Raw genomic sequence first — 23243 nt, 5'->3', positions numbered from 1 at the left:
TTGCAAGGGTATGTGAGAACAAACCACTCCGCCTACAGAGGGAGGTGTAAATAGATTCATATACTCCACACAGGACTTGATGATAGCATGACTCTCATCTATAATCATTAAATGCTCTCAGACCTGATTTCAGATAGATTTGTCCATCCTTTCTGATTTTTTGGTAAAGATATTGGAAATGTCTGTATAGACAGTCTAAGACAATTCTGCAGAATGCTAACACATGCTTTAAAGCTTCCCTGTACAAAATGATCGAGGGAGGATAGCATAGAGCTTGAATAAATCTTCAGATTCATTGATGACACATAATGGTAGGAAAGGATGGATTGCAATATAGGTTAAACAAGTGCATTTCAGTTGGAAAAAAAACAGCAATTAGAAAACACTTTCCTTCACATTATTGAAAATGTGTGTCTGCCTGCCTTTTAATTACAATGTGTGGAGACACTATGCTGAATCACCCAACTTGGTATGTTCTAGAGAGCTTATTGTCATCATCTCCCTCCATGGACTCCATCTCTCACCTGATAAGAGAGAAATAAACCCAAGAGCTATGATCTGGGACTGATTCATTAAAAATTTCACAAGCTGATGATGCTTTATAGATTTTCAAATCCTTAGCAAATATTAGATTGCACACCAAAACAAATAACAAAATAGGCCTACCATCAGATTATTTATCTCAGTTTCAAGTCGAACACCTGGAAATCATAGTCAACCAAAACTCTGTCCCTATCATGGAAGAGCTGTAATTCTGTCCCCTTGTGTAAGAGGTTAACATAGGATTTAATTTGCTATGAATTTGTTCTTAATGCATGCAAAATTGAGTAGGTTTGGAATGTGACCTTCTGTGGACAAAGTCACAGAGAGTTTCAAATATTTAATTTTCATGAAAGATAGCACATGTCATGTTAAACTAGATTAACACCAATAATTTGGAGAACATAATGTGACAATGTTGTGTCTATACTGGAAGATGAATGGTGCTTTACATGTGGAAAAATGGTTCTGGTATTTTCACCAAAAAAAAGTGAGTGAGTAGCAATGATGGTGATTTACTTTATCTTTAGAATTCTGTTTGTTTATGATCTGTTCTCCATCTGTCTAAGTCTTATTTTCCTATGCTCATGTTTGCTCATGGCCATCTCTAAAATTTTAATGGCAAATGAATTAGTTGTTAGTAATAAGACTGGAACTGTAAAACTCATAGAAAGAAATGTAGCCTCTTTAATCTGTTTTATTTCTTAGTACTGCAAAACTTTTAAGCACGTAAACAAATTCCAGTGAACTGTAAGAAGTCTGAAAACCATGTGCCAAAATTAAGGTGAACTGAGACTGAATTCACAGATGGGTAGAAGTGAACAGCAGAAGTAGCAATGTGCTACTTAAACCAATGGCTATCTCCTTTTCATAACTCAATAGATATATTTTCCAGTGTGAAAATGCAAGTGATATGAGATTGATCCTCTTGAAGAACTGGGAAATTGTTCATACTGACACATTTCCTTTCAGGTGAATATTCTTAAATTCATACAAAGCATTATTGTTTACAAACTTTCTTCTTGAAATTGTATCATTTGCCTAGAGAATTTGAGATTTTCTTGTGCTATGTGGGAGCTTCTTCATTGATGTTTCACTATTTTACTTCTTTAAAAATATACAGTGGGCTTTTTTTATATTTTGTACTTGGACAACCTGAAACATACACAGTGGAAGTGGTCTCTACAATGTATAGGAGGTGTATCCTTGTACTACCTTGTTACTATTACTTTACTTTGGAAGTCATCCAGTACTTCATTCAGATAGATTTTTGAGGGCTGAAAGAGCATGACCATGCCTGTTGATTCTGTTGCATTTCCTAGCAACCATTGTTACTTGTTTTTTCCCTTGTATTTTTTTACATACCCTGTTTCCCCAGTTTCCAATAATCTGAAAAACATTCTGTTCTTGGGAACTAACAGCTTCTCAAAGCATTAAACCTGAGTGTTGGCACATATGCTTTTCTTCTGGCCTGTACCAGTGAGATGCAAGTCACAGGGCAATTACAGATAGGAAGCAGGGAGGAGCTACTCAGCTACATCACATGGGCTCACCAGCTCAAAGCACATTAGTTTGTTGTGTTGTGATATAATCCTGATGTTGACTTTATGTTATACTGACCTTTAAGTTTACCAACTAAAGAAAGCACTTATGTAACTGGGATCAGCTAAACCAAACAACAAAACTGTGAAGAGGTGGAATCCAGACCTAGGGAAGTACTGTTACAGAAATACAAATTGCTGCTCTGAAATTTTGCTGACTGATCAGTTTGGTTAGTGTTAAAATGTTTTCCTTTTAAAGAGACCCTCCTGGTATGATCCAGTGTCTTTTAATCTTCTGTCCTAACAAGATACTTCTTACTTGTTATGTCAGAAAGAGATGCTAATGGTTCATGAGTCCAGGTGGAGGTGAGAACAGGTGGGCAGAGGCATGTATTAGTGCTTTGTTTCCTTTTTTAAAGTTACTTAAATACCAGCAGGTATATGCTCTTAAGTAGAGCAGGCCCTGATTAGCTGGAAATAGCTAATGCTATTTAAAGACATGGGCCTCCTAAGAGCAGGTAGTTCTGGAAGGACTCCCAGAGTAGAATAGGAAGGAGGGGCTAGACACAGCTGAGTAGCCAAAAAGAGGGCTCTGAAACCAGCTAAGATTGCCATAGGTTGGGTTTCCTGGATTTCCTAGGGTTGAGTAAGTTCCTGAAAAGTTCAATATGCGATGAGAGCAAGAAGAAGAGGACTGAGGACAGAAAAGAGGTATGGACGTAGCTATAGGGCTCTTCTGTGCTCAGCTAGACCTTGTTTTTAACAAGAAATGTTGAAAAGAAAAGCAGTGTGGGACCACAATGAAGGTAGCCCATCTCAACTGAGAGCAGCCCATCCCGTCATGGGTGCTGTGTGTGGTCCTTCTTTCCTGACCAAGCTTGTTTTCATCTTCCAAAGCCTCAATATCTCCAGCTCCGATACCCTGAACTCTCTAAGATTTACCCCTTCTTCCTATTATTTTACCTTATTTTTAATTACTTGCTATTCTTTTCCCTGTTGTGCAGTGTTTGTAGGTTGAAAGCCTTAAAGTAAGAGTGATCTGGGCCTTAGTGGGCTGAATGACCCCTGTCAGTTAGGCCATAGTGGGAGAGCCAGTGCTGCCAAGGGAACTCAGGGCTGTCTCCACAGCCCATGGAGGTAGCTGAGCACATACTGCACAGTTCCAGGACATCACCCTGGAAAGCTGCTACCCAGACAGCTGTAGAGATCAGCTCAGCTAGCCCTGATAGCAATCAACCTTCATGTTCCTAGCTTTGCTGTAAGGAAAGATCAGGCTGCAGAGCTGTAGGCAAATGGGACAGAGCTCTACTGCAGCTCGAGCTCACAGCAGAGGCTGCCTATTGAGCGAGAAGGAGGGCAGAAGTCTGACTTCACTGGGTCCAAGAATTTACCTACAAGGATTTTTACTACCACATGCAATTAAATGGAATTTGCTTTCATTGTAGCAGAACGTACAGGTGCTTGAAGCGTACTCTCTGCTAGAGAGCCTTATGCTGTGACAGATGAGCTTCTCTGGGAAGCTCCATGAGCAGTCAAGACTGTGAAGAACTCTTAGGTTTTTGTTTTGTCATCTGAATTATTATAAAGGTCAGGCCATGGGAAGGAGGGAAATCTGGAATGAACACATGGTGCACATTCTGCCCAGAGAAGGGTGGGAATACACTTGTTTACATCCTCTCTCCCTGATTTCCTTTTGAATAGTAAGCAGCGTGCCTCAGAGACCATCTCTTGGACTTCTTCACTAGGGAGTTTGCTTTCTGGCAAGAAGGGAAACACTTAAAAACCATTTCTTAGAATGTTTTTGGTTTGTTGTTTTTTTTTGGTTTTGTTTGTTTGTTTTTTAATTTACAGAGTTCATATCTATCACTTAAAACCTGGACAGAAATGGTATTAAATGTAATATTTTTGTTTTGTATTATAGAAGCAAAATTCTGCTGTTCAGCAGTAACGCAAGTAGTGTGTGTTGCAAATGTTGCTTGCACCCTCTGCTCCAAAGTCTTTCCCACCCCCAGCAATGCTTTTCTCCCCAGGTCCTCATTTCCAGTGCAGTTTGTGTTATTTAAATACACCAACACTTTTAGAACAGACTGAAACGCTTTAATGTTTTACCTACACTGTTTTGTCTGCATAGCACTTCTACATGGTCTTTTGAGTCATTTTCATTGTTTTGTATTTGCTGTTCTATCGACTGCCTTGGCTTGTAGGTATGCTTCACTACCCATTGATTGTATCTAATGTTTTCCCTGTTCTTTTCCAATGCTGCTATTTTTCCACTTCATTGTCTTCTCCTCGATTGACTTTATTCTTGTCTTCAAACTTCATATCCTTCCTATCATCACATTGTGTTTCTACTGAGGGATAGGAGCTGTCAGGGCTTTACAGATTATGTCACTACTTAAAGAAAAAAAAGTAGAGTTTTACATCATTCATAGATCAGTCACCCATGAAGAGTTGGTAACTTTTTTTAAACTTTAAAATCAAACCTTCTTGTTTAGTTCCTCTAGAGTTTCCATCTCTAACATTGTCTCTAGCTCTGCTGCTTGTTATGACTCCTTCTGTAGACATTTATAACAGTTAAAACACACCATTTTTTCCTGAAACAAAAACTTGCTTGCATGCCAAGGAAAATAATCTTTAAGACTATGTATAACAATGCCATCTGGTGACTCCTGCTGTAACAAGGTTTTTCCTCTGCCTTTGTGTCCCACTGCTTTCCCCCTCCCTTTATCATCCATGTCATCACTCATCTCCCTAACTCTTCTTTTCCTTGCCTTTCCTCCTCTTCAATCCCAGTATTTGTCAGAGCTGCAATATCGCCTTTATTGTAATATCTCCTTTTTACTCACTGTATTTTTTCTCTGTTGATTCCTTTCCACCACCACAATATAGGTTCTGTGCTGGACCTTCCCTCTCATTTTAGCCTGGAGTGCTCTCTCCATTTGAAATTTCCCCAAGGTTTTGTACTCAGTGTTCATCTCTAATGTAGAAGTGCTGTGTAGCACCTTTAAACCTGTCTACCCGCAGGACAAACCTATATATTGCCTTTCTTTCTATTTATAACAGCAGCCACTTTCTACTGCTTCTCATTTCCCATCACCCATGTTCTTCGGAGTCCAATGTAGAAGATGCCTCATTACCGGGAAATAACAAAACCAAGGAAACATTGGCACAATACTGCAGCCAGTGATTCATCAGCTTCCCAAAACTTATGCTTAACCAGAACGAGTTGAAAAGAGATGTAAGTTTTTGGTTTTGTTTGTTTGTTTTGGTTTTTTTGTGGGTTTTCTTTTGGTTTTTTTGTTTGTTTGTGTTTGTTTTTTTATAAATGAAAGATGCCTACAATGGAAGATTTACATCTCTTCCTTCGCTTAAAAAAAAAAAAAAGAGCTGCTTCATTGTGTCTTATGAGGACCTAATATGAAAGAGATTTTTGGCAATAGATGACTGAAAAAAAAAGTTACAAGTTCAGACTACAAAAGTACAACAAATTTTTACTAATGAGGAGAGATAGCCAACGGAATAACTTAAGTTAGAGACTTGAAGGCATTTATTATCTATTCCACCAAAAATACAATATAGTTTAGAATTCAGAAGTGTTATGCTGAGAATGTGTGACAAAAGTCAAACTTGGTGATTTACATGGTCCACTCCAGCCCTGAACTTGTCCTCAGACTAAGCGTCTTGATGTGGTCATGGCATATGTAGACAGAAGCTGTAAGTCAATAGAAATTACATTGCTGAAATGGATCTTGCAAGCAGAAGTGTAAGAGAAATCAAAATGTGAAAATATGAGTAAAGTCTTTAGTATAAAAAGTTTTTATGTGAGACAACTCACATGCTGGGACTTCTTTGTACTCTGTGGTGTGCTTTCTACCTCAGTAAGTGTTATTCCCCAATGACATCTTGAGTGAATCTGCCTGTTGCTAGTTCTTCTTAGTAGAAGAACTGTGCCAGTTAGTACTTCTGCGTCAGCACCCTTGTTCCTCTTTTGTATTCCAATCTTTACTACTCCTATGATTAAACCCTGTAGTGCTGCCTGTGAAACTCTGTAGTGATGCCATGTCTTTGCTTTCTTCTGTTTTTCCTTTCATTCAAGCTCTTTACTCAACGTACTATCCATTACTTCCATCGCTATAAGAAGGTGAAATGGATGGGCCCAAAACCTTGTTTATTCCACTTTTTCATCCAAAGCTTTCTGGATGAGATCCTCAGCTGGTGAAAGTCATCTTAGTTTCAGAACTGTAACTGCAGAGCTGTAATAAATGTTGGCACTGAAGATCTAATGATTCCCTCACGCTGTTCTCCATTTCCCACCTGTTTGCCTCCATGCTTGAAAACACTGCCATTTTTTACATTGCTCAGCACTGAACTTCCCTTCCCCTTGATGAAAGAGAAATTCAATGGAAAGAGTCTATGGCAATGTTAAAGAGGGGAAAGTGCATCTATCAAAGAAAGAAAAAAAGATGTACATGCAAATTAAGCCAAAGGACATTTATAAAAAGTGGACCCAGTCAACTATGTATGAAAGAAATTTGGAGAAGTCAGATGAACAGGCAGGAGCAAATATTGACAGATGTTATAAACTTTCATTCTAAAAACCTCCCTCTTGTAAAAAAGTTTCCTCAAAACTATGATTTATTTCTTACACAGGTCAGCACTTTTATGACATTGCAGATAATGTCAGTCCCTATGTTGCTGTGGAGAACCCATACCTTTAGTTCAAGTTCCATACAGCACTCTTTATTATGTATAGTCCATTACCAAATACCTACACAAATGTCTCAAAAGCTCACAACTTCCCAGGAACAAGTCTGTTCTCTTTTCACCCAGAGTAGCTGAATCCCTTACATGGCAGCAGATTATCAATGAGACTAAATATTTTTGTGATGTGCACAGTAGACCAGCTTTCTTTCATTTTTCATGAAGATTAATTTTTATACTTTAGATGGTATCCTATGATCATAGCTCATCCATAATAGGGAGCTTTGGCCATGCAAGCATTTTTCCCCCAAAACTGTTCCATATCAGCACAATGGTGATGAAATAGAGTTCCTTGTGAAGGATGACCACCCACCCGCTTTGCAGAATGATAACAATTCGGCATGTTTGACTTTGTTTTGCAATTTGACTCAACTGCTCTGCATTCTAAGTGCTTAAAAAGCATAAAAGACAAGAGGATATTACAAGTATCTAATGTTATACATTACATTTGTATGCATACCAGGGCATAAATATGCAGGACATGTGCCTAGACTATTAATCAAATTCTTTATTAAGCTTTTGAAACAGTATGAATCTATGAATAATGCATTATTTCATAGCATACTGTTCACCTAATTTAAAAACATGGAGCTACCCCTTATATGTAGTATTTTACCCACTATATGCAGAATTTTGGGGGTGGTTTTCACAAGACATATATTGAAGCATCTGAAACAATTCTAATAAGCAGTGACCCATTGAATCTGCCACTTCATGAATAGAGCTGGTAGTAAAGCATCCGCACAGCTGCAGGATCTATCTACAGCAATAATTTTAGATCAAGTGTTTTGTATTTGCTTACAAAGCACCCTCTGCTGTTTGAGCTGCTACATGCTTTGTAGATAAAGCTGCTTTTTGGAAAGATAAAAAACCTTTCTGTAGGGCCCTGTAAGAGCCACAGAAATATCCAGAGACAATCCTATCAATCTTGCACCTATAATACATGTTGTGTGACTTGCATTTAGAAGTGTCATCAGGTTAGGAGACATGTCACATTGGTAGTTGTTTTCTTATCCAAGTAAGAACAAAGTTGAAACACAGCTAATGGTAAGGGTAACAAATTCAGTAGATGGGACAAAAGTTTCCATGCCTGATTGCTAGATTGGTAGAACAGCAATGGAATCTCCCTCATTGCAAAGGCATTTCCTCTCTTGAAACTTGTATTTCACATGAGAGGACAGTATTGAGTGGGCATCAGCTGCTTAACACAATCATTATTTCATGGTTATGGCTTGAGGATTTAAGTTTTGGATGGGTCTTACATTGAACTGGAAATCTGGAGATGGACTAAAAGAGAGGTTTTTCTGTACCTTGTCCTGGTTTCAGCTGGTATAGAGTTAATTTTCTTCTTGGTGGCTAGTGCAGTGTTGTGTTTTGGATTTGGTGTGGGAACAGTGTAGCTGGGGACTTTTCAGTTTCTCAGGGCCAGCGAGAGGAGCACAGGGTATTGGGAGGGAGGGGACACAGCCATGACAGCTGATCTGAAGTAGCCAAAGGTATATTCCATACTATGGGATGTCATGCTTAGTATATAAACTAGGAGGAGTTGGCCGGGGCTGCTGATCATTGCTCAGGGACTGGCTGGGCATCAGTCAGCAGGTGGTGAGCAATTGTGTTGTGCATCACTTGTTCTCTTTTCTCCCTTCCCTTTGGATTACCTTCCTCTCCCCTACTCCCTCCTTTTCATTATAAAAGTTATTGTTATTATTATTGTTCTTTTGTTTTTATTTTATTTCAATTGTTAAACTGTTCTTATCTCAACCCTAGAGTTTTACATTCCTTTCCGATTCTCATCCTCACCCCCTGGGTTTAGGTGGGGCGTGACTGAGTGGCTAAGTTACTAGCTGTGGTTAAACCACGACACTTGTAAAGAGATGAAAATGCTCATGTGTGTAGCTTTTTTCAAAGTCCCTATGAAGTATTGTTCAGTGAACCTCCTTCATTTGTGTATCTATTTCTATGACTGCCAGGAGAAGTCAGTGGGACCCTGCACTAGAGCACAGATTCCAAATGAGAACAATAAACAAGACATTTTGCACATAAGAGGTTGTGGTTTGATTAGTCCATTTACACTGGCTGAGAATGCAGCGCAAAGTCAAACTGAGGGCTTTCTGAAAATTCAAAGGGTGAGTCTGAAGAAACCGGGAAAGGGAGATGTACTATGGCTGGATAACCTGTAGGGAAGGAATCAGATCTGCTTCTGAAGTTGGTCACTAACCAGTATATATTCTGCAATGAAAGGAACAAAACAATTTATTTGCTTTAAAAAATAACTTACTCTCCGTGTTGACTCCAAGGGCACTTGTAATACATGTTGATATTCCTTAGTGTGATTGAGCATGTCTAATTAATAGAGCTGCTTGGGAATTTTGTTAAGAAAAATCACTTTGAAAGAAAAAGCAATTTATGCAGAAATTGTAATTTTCCATGACAGAAATGAAAGAATCAAACCAAAATACATTGTTAAAGGCTATTGAAAATCAAAGCACTTCAGTTCCTTGAACTGAACACAAATATAATTTCGGTTTATCTTAAATACTGGGAGACACTATAGCAAATTCAACCTTATTTTTGTAAGGTTTAACTCTTAAAATTTGATTTGTGATTTTTGGTTATCAGGCTTCTACTCAACCAGGTAACCTTAATGCTGAACACCTGTCTCAGAAGGAAGACCTTATTATGGTGCTTTAAGCTGGACACCCAAACCCACAAATGATTCTTGACAATTTGGGCCAATGCATACTAAAGATTGGGTTGTCAGAAATAGTACTGATCTAACTTTGCTCCCATTGACGTCACTGGGAACAAGTCAATTTGACTTCAATCAGAATGAAGTCAGGCTGATGCAGAGTTGTTTTGAGATCTCCACCCTGTATCTTCTGCTTTACATTAATTAATTATTGCTCAAGTTGCAGCTTAATTTAATAATGTCTCCCCAAACATGATGAGCTTTGCTCTATTTCCTTCTTTACTATCCCCCTGTCAGTTTACCAGCAATGTGGAAATACAATGATGTCTTAGTAACACAATTTTCCATGGTTTTATTCTAGAATTCACTTTCGTGCATCATAATGTCAGCTGTGTGTGAGAGGAACACTGAAATAACCTTTTTTGTATCTCATTTAGTCTACAGGTGTCTCCCTGCAGGTCACTTTCTGTGTATTTTTAGCAGCCTGAATAATCACATGATTTGGATGTTAACAATACTGTGTTCCTAATTCAAGCAGTGTTCTATACATAGAATAAATCAGCAAGGGGGAACAAGATAAAAAATCTGAAAGGACAATATTTACAGAGATTCTTTTACCAATGCACATTTGTTTGCTCAAAAAAACAAAACCACACAGGCAACCAGTTACCAGGGATGCCTTTATCAGTTTTGTGCGGTGAGTGAACTTTTTTACTTAACATTGTTTACAGTAGATGTCTCTCTTTCAAGCAGTAAAATGGACAGCTCATCCTCCTTTGCACACCAGCCTAGAGAAGGCAAAGTCTTTAAAAACTGACACTGTTTATTGTATAGGTGCTGGGACTTGGTCATCTGTATTGTTGCTGACTCAGGCCCTTGCACAGTTTTGACCCAGGCCAGCCTGCACTCAGCCAGACAACTCCCAGGCATGACTCAGGAGCAAGCGCAGTCCAAAAGCTGCCAAAGGGAAGCATGGGTGTCATCAGCCAATTCTGGAGGCTAAGAGAGCTTAGAGTCTGGTTGGGGACTGAACACAGTAGCTGGGCTCAGGTGCAGCCTGCAACTGCTCAGTTACCTAGCGCAGATGTAGATTAAGGTATGCAAATTGCTGTAAGGATGGAAAGTATAATGTAGTCTGTGTGGGAGACAGTGTTACATTGCCTTGTGAAAGACTCTGAGTTGTAATCATTTTATTGTGATGAAAAAGGAAGACATTGTTGCAACAAAACAGAATGAGGGATATGACAATCACAGCATTGCATAGGCTGGAAGAGAGGGACCCTGGAGGGACCCCCAGTCTCAGCTCGTGCTCATACAAAGTTCACTATGGCAGGGTGCTCAGGGTCTTGTATCTTCAAGGTGTGAGTATCTCCAAGGACAGAGTTCCCACAGCCTTTCTGGGCAACCTGCTGCAATATTTGACTGCTGTCATCCTAATTTTCCCCTCTGTCAGCTTGGAGTTTCCTGTGTTCCAGCTAGTGACTGCTACCTTTCCTCCTTCCAGTCTACACCTCTGGCTCTGTCTTTTCTGTATGCTACTAATAGATAGCTGCAGATAGCAAAAGGCTCCCCCTCAGCCATCTCTTCTTAAGGCTGAGCAAACCCAGTTCCCTCAGCCATTGTTTGTACTCTACATGCTCCAGCTTGGTGGTGTTTCACTCGATTTGCTATATGGTGACACTTTTGCCTGAAGAGCTGCAAACAGGACAAAACATCCCAATGTGGTTTCACAAGTGCTAAACAGAGGGGCAGGATCACTGCCATGGAGCTGCTGACTACACTTTTGTCTACACTGATGCAGCCCAGGATGTATGTAGATGGCCACCTTTGCTTCAAGGGCACCTGACTGACTACTGCTCAGCTTGCTGATGACCAGAACTCCCAGGTCTTTTTCTGCAAAGCTGCTTTCTAGATTTCCATGACTTTCCCAGGGACAGAATTGAGGCTGACGTAAAACAAAAGCAAAAAGGCCTGGGACATAAGAATCACAGCTGATACTGGTGACAGTAAAATCCACATTCCCCAATGTCTGGACAGTGCCATTAGTTTCCCCCAATCCTTTGGGTGTTAGTGACCGCATTCTATTTCATTGGGATACCCAGTACACTGACATACTATGCCTGTGAGCCTGCATATTATGATACACAAAATCTCCCTGAAATATGACCAACCATCTTACCATTCTTTCCCTTCACTCAAGCAGTCCTTGAATGAATGAGGTGAATCATCCCTGTGCTACAACATATGGAGCAATTCTCAGAGTAAGTGTTCATTGATGTGGTCCATCATTCATAAAGCTTCCCAGTAGAGCAGGTGCTTGGTCAGTGAAATAAAAATTGATGATCTGTGTTCTGCAGCAGAGTTTAGATTGATCTCAGCCTCAGTGTAATCAAATTACCATTGCACTGGGTTTAAAATGAGTAGAATGGAGCCTAGTATAATAAGGCTTTTCTTGTACACTTCAGGCTATTGATCATGCTAGAGCAAAGAGAGGAGATTAGTGTGAAATGGTAGCAAATCAGAATAGCAGGATTTTCTGTGAGTTTTGTTCTTACATAAGTGATAGCACAGTGTTCTCTACAATAAGGCTGGACTCCTTACATTTTATTTGTAAAGGTGGAAACAGAAACAGTTGACAGAGGAACAGACCTTCCAGTTTCTCACAAAGCTAAATAATTAAATCCTTACAAAAAAGGTTTTCAGTAAAAGATGGTGTTTATATATGTATGTAAAGACTGGTCTTGAAATTGCATGAATATAGGTATACTGTGGCCTAAACATCACCTTGTTTTTTCCCTTCCTCATGAAAAAGAAACCCAAACTTCTATCCCAAAGTGTTATGCATCTTGAAGATGCTTTGTTTGCTTCCTGTCTCTGTGAGAAGAGCTGGTTTCTCTGGGACACCCAACTAAAAATAATGTTGAGAAAACTTTTTATTTCAAGGCTAATAGTATGTAGGCTTCCTGAATTTTACATTGCTGTCTTTTGAATTCCTTAGGACTGTGGATGTTTGGACTATGGGAAATCTCGGTGAGCCTAGCTAGAAAATAATAAACTCTAATCACAGCCCATAACCCTAACCACAACCCACAAAGAGCAGCTTCTCTGCCATAAGGCCAAAATTTGAGGACCTTATTTAGATCATAGTTGGACTAAGTCCCATGTTCTTCACTAAAACTTTGCAGCTTAAGGGCATCAGGATTTATACCCTTGATTCAAAGGAGATATACTCAATAAAATGGACAAGAAAATCCTTAAAAGCTTCTGTCTAGGCTGTATGACTCTCAACTGGCAAAATGAATCTTAAAAACATAGAGTAAAAATTTTATCTGACTATAAGAAATCCCATTTGATTCCTGAGATAAAGGGATAGTTGGTGCATAGGTTGGACGTGAAGGAAATCTTTTTTCTCTTGAACAAGAACCATAAAAACCTCAGGCTGGATCAGCAGGCAATGGCGTGGCAACACAGTTGCCAAACGCGGGCAGATATGCCTAAAATTGCTGCCTGTCGCTGTCCTCAGAAAAATGGCTTTAGATATGCAATGAAGCTTGTAAGTATCTTGAAAAAAGGGAAGGTGCTGGAGGGACCAGAATGTCTTTTTGCAGTTCTAAGACACCTTCAGAGACGAGAAGGTGGATGGCTCTTTCCCAGGCAGGGTTGGCACCAGCTGGCACAGCTGCCTGGAGATGGAGGGACAGTGCGGTGCTCCTGTCCAAAGGTCAGTGTCCTGCCCAGCTTCATGCTCTTGCTATTAATTATTAATTAATAAAGAAGGCCATTCTGGTATTTCTACTTTCATTTCCATTATTGGATATCTAACAGCTGAGAGAGGGAGAAGGAGAGATTCTGATCTTAAGCGTGCTATGATATAAAAAGCTGCCAAAAGACATCATGGTTACACTGAGTCTGATTGTACAATCCAAAATATTTGCAGTTCAGCATTGCCAATTAAAAATACTTGCCAATTATCAGCTGCTTGTAATGGGGAAAATGTTCATTAGCTTACAGATCAAATTGTGAGTTATATCCTAGGAAGTTTGTATTAACAGCTTAGAAGAAAGTGATTAGCTTCCCTACCTTTGGGATAGTTTCCTTAAAATACTATTAATGACAGCAAGAAATCATGATGATCCGCAAATAACGGACATGCAGTAAGTAAAAATCATGATGTTCTCCCCTACTTTCTTACACTTGCCAAAACCTCTAGGGTGAGTGCTTACTAATAAACAATAAAAGGATACAGTTATAGACAAGGTGGAATGATTAATTTCAGGGGTTTAGACTCAGGAGGGTTTGTTACAGTGATAAAATCTGCAACAAGATGATGTTATATTCCTGTTACTCCATATTTGCACAAACATCAAGACTGAAATTTTGTTCACTGTTCTGTTTTTTAAAATGATTTTTTAAATCTATAGATTGCTGTTGAAATTGAAACAGGAAGGAATACAGCAAAACTATCAAACAGAACAACAAGCCATTATCACCACAAATAGATCATTTTAGTTGCCATGGGTAACCAGTGCCAGTAAGGTGTTCAGACACTGCAACCATCAGCACCGATACCCTGCTTTGAAAGTGCTGACTGTGCGTCACATTGCAAACTTCAGTAATTATTATGTGTAGGAGGGTGGTGGCACCAACAGGATATATACTTGTAATGACTCATTCTTTAAATAGCTTAATTTATCATCCTCAAATAAAGGAGGAGGGATTTATCCAGTACGAGGCAGTCTGAAAAGCTTGAATTATTAATAAACTAAAATAACAGCAAGACAGGAAAAGCTGGACAAATAGACACGCTCATGCACACACACACAAGCTTAATGAAAATGACACTGAAGGAAAGTGCTTCTGCAAAAGTATAAAGAATAAACCAAGAAACATACAAAAGTAGCATCACAAGTCTGCAGCCACACTCCATTTATTCATGCTAATGCATGAATGTAAATAGTTAGCAGATCAAGCGTCTGTAAATGCAACTCGAGGACATCCAGGCTTTCACAGACCACAGACACTCGATGTGCTTGGCACAGTAGTTTCAATTAGGCAGTGCTTTTTATTCTTTCATGGAAAGAAATGCAAGATCACAAAGACAAAGGAAGGTCTTAGCCTGAAGAGAAAGCATCCTGAGGAAACTTTTATCTTCTGGCAGGAAATATTGATAACTCAATACATAGCATTCTTTCTTCTGAGGGAAAATTGAATAATGCACACAGTTCTCCCCACCACACAAATACACACAGAGCATAAAGGTGGATGTGTGCTGTGGCACATGGTCAACCATTTATTAAGGTGGTTGCACAATTATTTTAAATTTGGGTTCAATGGAAATTTATCACAAGAATCAGACTGAAAGGCTCCTTCCAAACTGGGGACCCAACCCCAAGACATTAAGCAAGGACTGAAAGTGGGTGACCAACAGCTCCCCATCCTCTGCTCAGGTGCAGGGGGCGAGAATCAGAGGCACAAAGACAAGGGAACAGCAGAGACCTTGTTCCAGGTTCCCAGCTGAAGTGGCAAAAGACTGAAGGCCTTGGGGCGCAGTGTGCTTCACATGCGTATCTACAATTAGGTGCATGTATCTATATCTCAAAAAAAAATTTCAAAAAATCACTTAGTTTGATTTCCCACATTAAGGCAGGATGACGTAGGAGGACAAGGAAATACAGATCATTTTTGACAGATGTCTATCTCCAGTGATGCAGTCTATAGACCCACCGGGGGCTCTCTTTCAATTACCAAGAAGTAGTTTTTTTCCCCCTCAGTGTACTTCCTTCATCTTCTCTGCCAAATGTATCTCCTCAGCCCTCCCACCAGGGCCATGCAAAATAAGGGATCACTATCCCCTCACCAGCCTCCATTATGGCTGAAGTCTTTCCTGCCATGTTGCACATTATGCTTCTCTCGAGACCCAGCTCCCTCTCCGACCAGCTTTGCCTTGTGTGTCATGTTTCCTAAGCTTTGGTTTGCTGCTCTTCTTTCAGAGATCTCTACACTGCGCTTTCACATATTTATGAAAGTCCAGCGTTGGATGTGCTGTTTCAGCAGCTGCATCCCTGGCATCACTGGCAACATCAAATGGAACAGCTTTCTCATATCTGACATTCAGCATTTCTCATAATGCATTCAAGGAGGAGATTCACCTTTTGTATCATGACATTGTGTTATGTTTAAATTGTGAGTTGTTTCAAGTCTCAGGTCCTTCTGCTACACTGCTAACAGTACAAAGTTACAAAGTTACTGTTAAAATGGTACAAATTCTTTGTACTTGTCTTAACTGAATTTCAAATTGCTATTTGTTGAGCAAATTTCAATTTTTCATCTTCTGAATACTTTTATACTTTTGTCCTTTCACTTGATGCCTTTTTTGTTGTTTGTTTGTGTTTGGGGTTTTGTTTATTTGTTTGTTTGTTTGTTTTTGAAGGGTGTCATACTTAAATGTAATATACGAATTCTTTTTTTTCCCAAAATCTAGCTGACAGCATTGTCTGTATGAACTGCTCTTGCTCAATCTACATTGGTTGCTTTCATAACTTTGCTACCTTTTAGGTCACTTGCCAATAGTTTCCAACAATTGGTTCTGAAATTCTCAAGGGTTTTAAATTGCACCAGTCTAGAATTCCTGAGGCCTACCATGATCACTTTTTTAAAGACAGGTATATTTCTTGCCTTTCTCCAGTCTTCTGGGACTTTCCCTCCCTTATCTTCTCCTTGAAGGATAATGGTCAACATCTCAGAGACTGCTCCAAGGCCTTGCTGAAGTGCTCTCCAGTGACTTATTAGGACCTGCTGAGTCTAACACAGCTATCTTACCTAAAATCTCTTAATTTTGGTTGTCTGTAGCCCAAGCAACGCAATAATTTGTTCTCATTGGCTCCAGTTTTATCTAAGTTCAAAATTACCATGGATAGAATATGTTGTAGTCCAGGGTTCCTCAAACTTTTTAACCAGGGGGCCGGCGCGCAGATGAAGTGGCAGGCAGTCATCTGCGGCTGCTTGGTTTCCCCCCCCAGCCCCCGGCGGGGGGGTCTGTAAATACCGGGGGCCGGATTGAGGACCCTGGGGGGCCGTATCCAGCCCGCGGGCCGTAGTTTGAGGACCCCTGTTGTAGTCAATACTTTTACCACAAGGCATAGAGTGGAAAGCAGTGGTTTCACCTTTTCTTTTTGAACTCTTGACTGCTCTCCTCTCTTCTGAGCTGACAGTATGTTTATTACTGATTTAACCTGATTTTTAGTTTATGTTCTTTTTTCTAAAATTATGCAGATAAGGAGTAGAGTGCTGTAGCTTTATCTGCATCTCCCAGTGTTGTCATTTTCCATATAGGGTGAAGTAGTTCTTTTTTGTTTTCCTCTTATTTCTGGTGCAGTTTTACTCTTAAAACAATGTTGTGCTTTCTTCTTTTCTTCTTTCTGGTTTTTTGCCTTTTTTTTTTTTTTTTTTTTTAACCTGACATGTTTTCCCTATTTTACACTTGTCCTTTGTTGTATTTTTTTCTATTTTTTAGATGATGCTTTAAAAAACATTCAGATCACCAAAGAGTAATTAATGCAGCAATATAAGTCTGTATGAATACTCTCCCACATTTATTTTGGGGCAGTTCACCATTGTACAGCAACAGCCTGATTTCACATAGCATACTAATTCTCATATTACCTTACTAAGAAGCCCTACCTACAAGTCCTGATGTTTTGGGTTTTTTAAATGTATCATTTATTTTCTGTTCTTCCAACAGAAATTTTTGCTGAGAATAATGATTTTATTTTGCCATGACAACTTTTAGCAAAACGTTTTCCTCAATTTCTCTTTCTGACCAATCATTTCAACACAAGACTGTATCTAGGCTCTTGCATCTAAGTGAAGAAGAACCCTGCAGACCCACAGGAGCCCCAGAGACGTTAACTATATAGGTGGCAGGATAGTTTTAGATTTAGGACCCAACCATTTAAAATAGTCACATTCTCCAAGCACCCTTTTCCCTGAACAAAATTATTGAACAGAAATTATATATACACATGTGTATATATATACACCTATACTTCCTTTCTCATTGCAGACCACAGAGTACAAAACTACCACAAAAGATTTCCTGTTTAAACCCACCAATTACTTTAATGGGGCTATTGACTGAATGTTATCTGTTGCATTATTTACCTTTGATATCTACAGATGCTTTTGAGATGCAACCTATAGAGAGACAGATGTTGAAGTTCAGTACTTTTTCTTTTCAATATAATTTGAGAACCATGCACTGTATGCAAACGTAAGCAAGAATAATGTAGCTTATTCCTAGCTCAAGACATTTATCAAAAGGGAATGCAGCCTAACATGCACTGGGACACTTGCAAGTCCTGCTTGCCCTACTGGCCAGTACCTCCCTTTTTTTTTTTTTCTGCATAAGGAGGAGAGTATTGAAACCTTACTCCTAATTTTTCAGGGTCTTACTGTGAGCCTGGTAAGATCTTACCTCTTTCAAATAGAATTTATCTCTGTTTGGGGTTTTTTTTCCTAAAAGTTTGAACGATAGTTTATCTTGTTCTATACTGCCTTGCTATAGACCAATTGCTTCCACCTACTACCCTTGGTATGCTTTCCAATTGACTTAAAAAAGAAAAGCCTTTTGATTAGGTGATCCATGGTGGACATTTACTTTGATCTCTTCTCTTTTAACCGTTTGTCTTTACAAAGAGATTTTCAGCAAGTCTGCTTCTTTTATCTTCTTGAACTTCATAATAGTGAACTATATATAATCTTAATTAGATGACACAGTGTTTCCTCTCATTTCTTATACATGTATGTATTAAGCAAGCCATGCTTTCTTGTAACAGTTCTAGTGTTCTGTATCACCAAGTCTTGGTGTCATGTATATTGTAGCTTATAGACACTCTAAAGCTTGTAGTTCTTTCTGTTAGCCTTCATACTCCTGGTATTTGTGCATAAACGTATTTATTTCCCCTATAATTCTTCTACTTGTCTCAATTATGACAAGTACTGTAGTTTCCTGCGTCCCCCTTTTCCTACTCTATGTCTGTGTGTAGGAATCTACCTTTTGGTTCTCCATGGATATTTATCCCCAGTCCTCTCCAAATAAAATTTAAAACTTTCCTGCATTTGATTAGAATTGCTGTCTAAATATCCTATCAACCATCTGTGCCAAGTGGACTCACCTCTCCCCTTCCTTCTTCTGAACTTTTGAACTTACAGTTTAAGTTACAGCATCTTAAGATATATGCTTACTGTATATATAATTCAGCAGTCTGAATCCTCAGCAGGCAGAGGTTCCTGCTGGGAAATCCTGAGCTTACTGCTTCTTACTGTATAGAAGCTTTGAACAGACTCATGGAGATTCCAAGGCTTCTTGACTTCAAGACTTTCAGACATGAGCTCTATCTACTGCTTTTACAAAAGATACTTTCCCTTTGAAGACTTCCAAAGGCATCCACCTCTACTAGTAAGCAGAAAGCTTAGAAAGATTGGTTCTGAGTTAACTAACGTTTAAGCTCAGGCTAGGTGATAATTTGAAAGGTCTGAGTCCCACCTCATCTTTCATAAGGTTAATACATACTTAAAAACTCTTAAGAAGCAAAGGTTTAGTTGCTTTGGGTTTAGTGCCCAGAAACTTTATTCTGTGTTGAACTTACACCCGTTTTTTTACTTACTTTATGCCCACACCTTCATGCCCATATTCAGTTCAAATCACTCTCAGTGTTTGCTTGATTGTCTTTAAATTAAGGAAGACTGTTTGGAAACTTGGTGAATCTGTGTGAGAAGGTAGACTTTAAAGGCCAAAAAAGAAAAGGATTTTAATACACAATGGCACTTCTCATTTAAAACGTAATAGAAGAAATGCACATTATCAAGGAAGAAAGAAATATATATTAGCTTCTCAGCTGACAACTGAAACAAAAATAATTGTTTCAATGCATTTAACAAATGAAAAAAATGCAGTGCTCTGGAGTGGCAAATTGTGGCATCTAGCTATTGGGGTAAAATGGTAAATAGCTTTATAGACTCTTGGGAAAGAATTGGTTTTAATTGTGTGCAGTCATATTCAAATCAATATCTGAAAAATCCATTGGGATGCAGAGAACTGGAATAAATCAGAATTTCAGAGCAACTCAGATAATAGATTCTTGTTTAAGGCTGACAGGAGATAAGACTTTCACATTTACATACCTTTTTGGTTCTTCTATTATGAAATTTGCTCATATTAATTCAGTTTGGTTTACTATAAGGATGAAAAGGCACTTAACATTTAAAACAGGTACATGGAAGGACTACTATTACTGATGCTTGTGCTTTGTCCAAGTAATCATTACTATTGCCATAGGTAATGGTCCATTAAAATGTCATTATACCCCACTTTTTATACCTCAGTAATTGAAATTCCCTACAAAACAGTATTGGCCAGGCAATTACAGGCCTAGGGTGAATATCACTCATTTACTTACACTGTCAATCTGAAGAAGACCAGTGAGGACACTGGAAAAATCTTCTTGTACTTTGACAGATGTACCAATTAGACAGAGATTTGATAAACATACTCCAAATCACTTTTGGTCTGTGCACCTCACTGCCAGCACCAGGGAAAATAATATTAGTACCACGTTTATACTTAATCTCAAGCATGTAGCGGCCAGAAAGCTCCAGTTAAGCAACCTCAGCTTCATACCGCTGTCCACATGTGTGGTGTATTTTGATGTGTTTTACAAATAAGATACCTGAGGGAGAGATGGATAAACTTCCCCTTCATTACTATTACATTTCCCTTCATTACTTCATGGCTAATCAACTTGTAGAGCATATTCATGAAATATGCTAGTTAAGCTTCTTATTAAGAAATTTATTCAGGTAATGGCATACTATTTTGCATGGGGCACTCATTCAATAAAAAAAATTACAAAACTGAAAGTCTTATTTTTGAAATATTTTCCTGAGATTTATTTTTCAGTATTTTGCTCACTTCATGTAGGCATGATGGAGGATCAAATTTGGCATAAAAGATGTGCTTGGCAATCACAGCTGGGTGTCCTGATTTCATAGACAAGTTGTTTGTGCCATCTACTCTTTAGATACCATCTCCAAGATAGGGACAAGGAAATATGTCTTGTCATGTAGGACTATTTCTAGGGTTAATTACATGTTGGTAATGATAGTTAACAGCTATCATTAAAGCCAGACAGAAGATGGGGGAATGAAACTCAGTCCGTTGGGTTTTCAACAAGGAGGAACAATGTTCTGACTTGATAAAATGCCTCAATAAATATTATGAGAAAGAGGATCTGTTTGTAGATGTACAAATGTTAGAAATTCTAGCTAATTTCAGTCACCACTATAATTTAATTCACACATATTTTACTTAGTTCTGTATACAACATTTACCTGGTTAGGAAGCTAAAATGGAGGCAGGGGAACAATGACACAACAATGTAAAGAACAAGTGAAGTTCTTTTCTCCTGTTCTGCCAAGCCTTACCAACCACAAGGCTGCTTTTGCCCTGACAGAGCAATGCAGAGGGACCATGGTGTAGTATTGGTACCTTGGTGAATAAAAATCAGCTGAGAAGTACTGAAATGTGTTCACACTGAAGTGAATGTGCCTAGCAAGAGGAAGACTGCAGAGAGTTAGGTTGTTTGCTCCAGCTGCCTTCAGATTGGCTTGCTAGACCTTTCTGATACTGCATCTGTGAAGAACTTCCCATTATGTGAACGCGTTCCCAGAACCCCTTGCCTACTTTGAATATTAGGGGGTCAGGCTAATGAAAGCCTTATGCTAATAGCTGGCAACTAGACGGAAACGACTGAATGATAAAACATCATCTAGTACTCTTTATAATTATGGGGAAAAAATAGGGCTGGGGAGGCTGATGCATCTATTGACATTTTTTTAATTTATTTTTGTTGTGTCTGCCATTAGAGCAACCAGATGTAACTTAGCAAAGCCATGCCCCAGCTTTCTTGCTCTTCTTTATCAGAGATAAGCTATTTTCTCAAGTTTCTACCAACCAGATCAGTGTACTGTCAATTAAAAAAAAAGCACAATATATATATATATAAATTCTAGGCATGCCATTTGCCATTCAGTTGGAACTGAAACAATGGCATGATAATAAAAATACATTTCATAATAAACAGAGGGGCATTTGAAGCCTCCCTAGACTATCAAGTGATGAGTGCAGTATCATGAATGCCAACACTTTTTTGCTGCTGATGTCATTACTTGTCTTCACTTGAGTATTATCAGCCCAGATGAAGATCAGGCCCTGTATTCACAAAATCCCAAACCCCCCTTCAAGATATTTTCTTCTTGTCTTACTGAAGCAAAGCAACCTTTTACAGGACTGGTGTGAGATGTTTAAGGAAAACTGCATATCAAAATACCTTCTAAAAATCTGTTATTTAGCGCTTCCTGATTTTTAATGAATACCTTTTACACTAGTTTTGTGACAGTCCTAGTTAGGAATTTTACTTTCTGAGGTCTTCTTTTTGTTTGGATTTTTTTTTTATTCTAAGTAGCAGTGACAAATCGTAAGGAGAAATATGGGTCCAAGAGAAAGCTGAACATCTTACTAGTCTCAAGAGACTAATTATAAAATCTTTATCCTAGTTGCCTGTTAATGAAAGTATGCTAATTTGCATATCAATACCTTTGTGTTTTCAGAGATATTTTTCTAAGGCTTTATTTTCTTCCCAATTATGACATAGGTCTATTTTCTCTTTTTGACATCCAGTTTCTTTTAATATTTTAGTAAAATAAACATAGGTGTTACATCCCACTTTTTCCAGTGTGAGTCCCTCAGCTGGCCAGGTATTATTCAGCATATACTTCAGTCACTAGGTTTTATCATTATTTGCTGAACAGATTGTTTGAAGAAGGGTTTTTTGAGCTCCCTCCTTTGCACAGTTCAAAATCAACTGCAATATAACGAGCTTTCCAGAAAACCAAATGCATGCATATTTCTTCATTATCATTTAAAAGGGCATAGATGTCACATTTTACATCTAGATGATTTTTTTTTTTTTGACATGCACATTTAAAGATGTGATTGTATTTATTTTTTAAACTGCTCACATCACCACTGTGGCAACATGAAACTGGTTATCAATGTGATATACATCACAGTAATTAATCCCTGGTACTTCACAGTTTCTTGCACTGCTAGTTTTCTGAAACATTCATTTTGTCTGTGGGTTCCCCAATGTGAGAATTTATCTATAGGGGTACTTACACCATGGCCATCTTTATTATGGTGTCTCAGCACTGGCATCCCACATTGGGCTACAAGCCGTAGGTTGAACTTTGTATCTCATCCTTTAAAAAAGAATAAGGGAGTAATGTTTTCACATGAAAGTAAAAGCAAAATCTAAATTACTTTTAGATGATTTTTATTTTTGATTATGGAAACTAACTAGCAAGGATGAATTTGATCTGTGAATAAATGAGTACCACCTGTCTCTTGTGCTGTAATTTCAGCACCTTTTAAGAACTCTAGATTCTATCTATGGCTCCTGTTCTCTCCCCTTATCTTTGTCAACATGCGGTCCTTTCTCTCAGAGCTGTAGATATGCTTTTTGGACCACAGGTGCATTATAATAGTGTAAGAAAACCTTAGAAATCATGGGCATTTTGAAGAGGTCACAGGATTATACTTGGTGTCACTATTGTTGGTTTTATCTTGTTAATTGACAATGCTGTAAAAAAAATAA

General features: G+C 38.6%; 1 long non-coding RNA gene across 1 annotated transcript in view; it reads left to right on the top strand.

The window, feature by feature from the left end:
• The window catches only part of LOC308065098, a 56796-nt gene extending 33553 nt beyond the window's left edge, over positions 1 to 23243 (top strand). Inside the window, exon 2 of the long non-coding RNA XR_013928659.1 lies at positions 1 to 23243. This exon is cut by the window's left edge and continues 7449 nt beyond it. This is a non-coding gene — a long non-coding RNA (uncharacterized lncRNA).

This window comes from Falco punctatus (genome assembly GCF_963210335.1).
Source record: "Falco punctatus genome assembly, chromosome: 5".
In the NCBI taxonomy this organism is placed as follows: Eukaryota; Metazoa; Chordata; class Aves; order Falconiformes; family Falconidae; genus Falco; species Falco punctatus.
The sequence above is the reverse complement of the archived record's forward strand: the minus strand, read 5'-3'. Positions and strand labels throughout refer to the sequence as shown.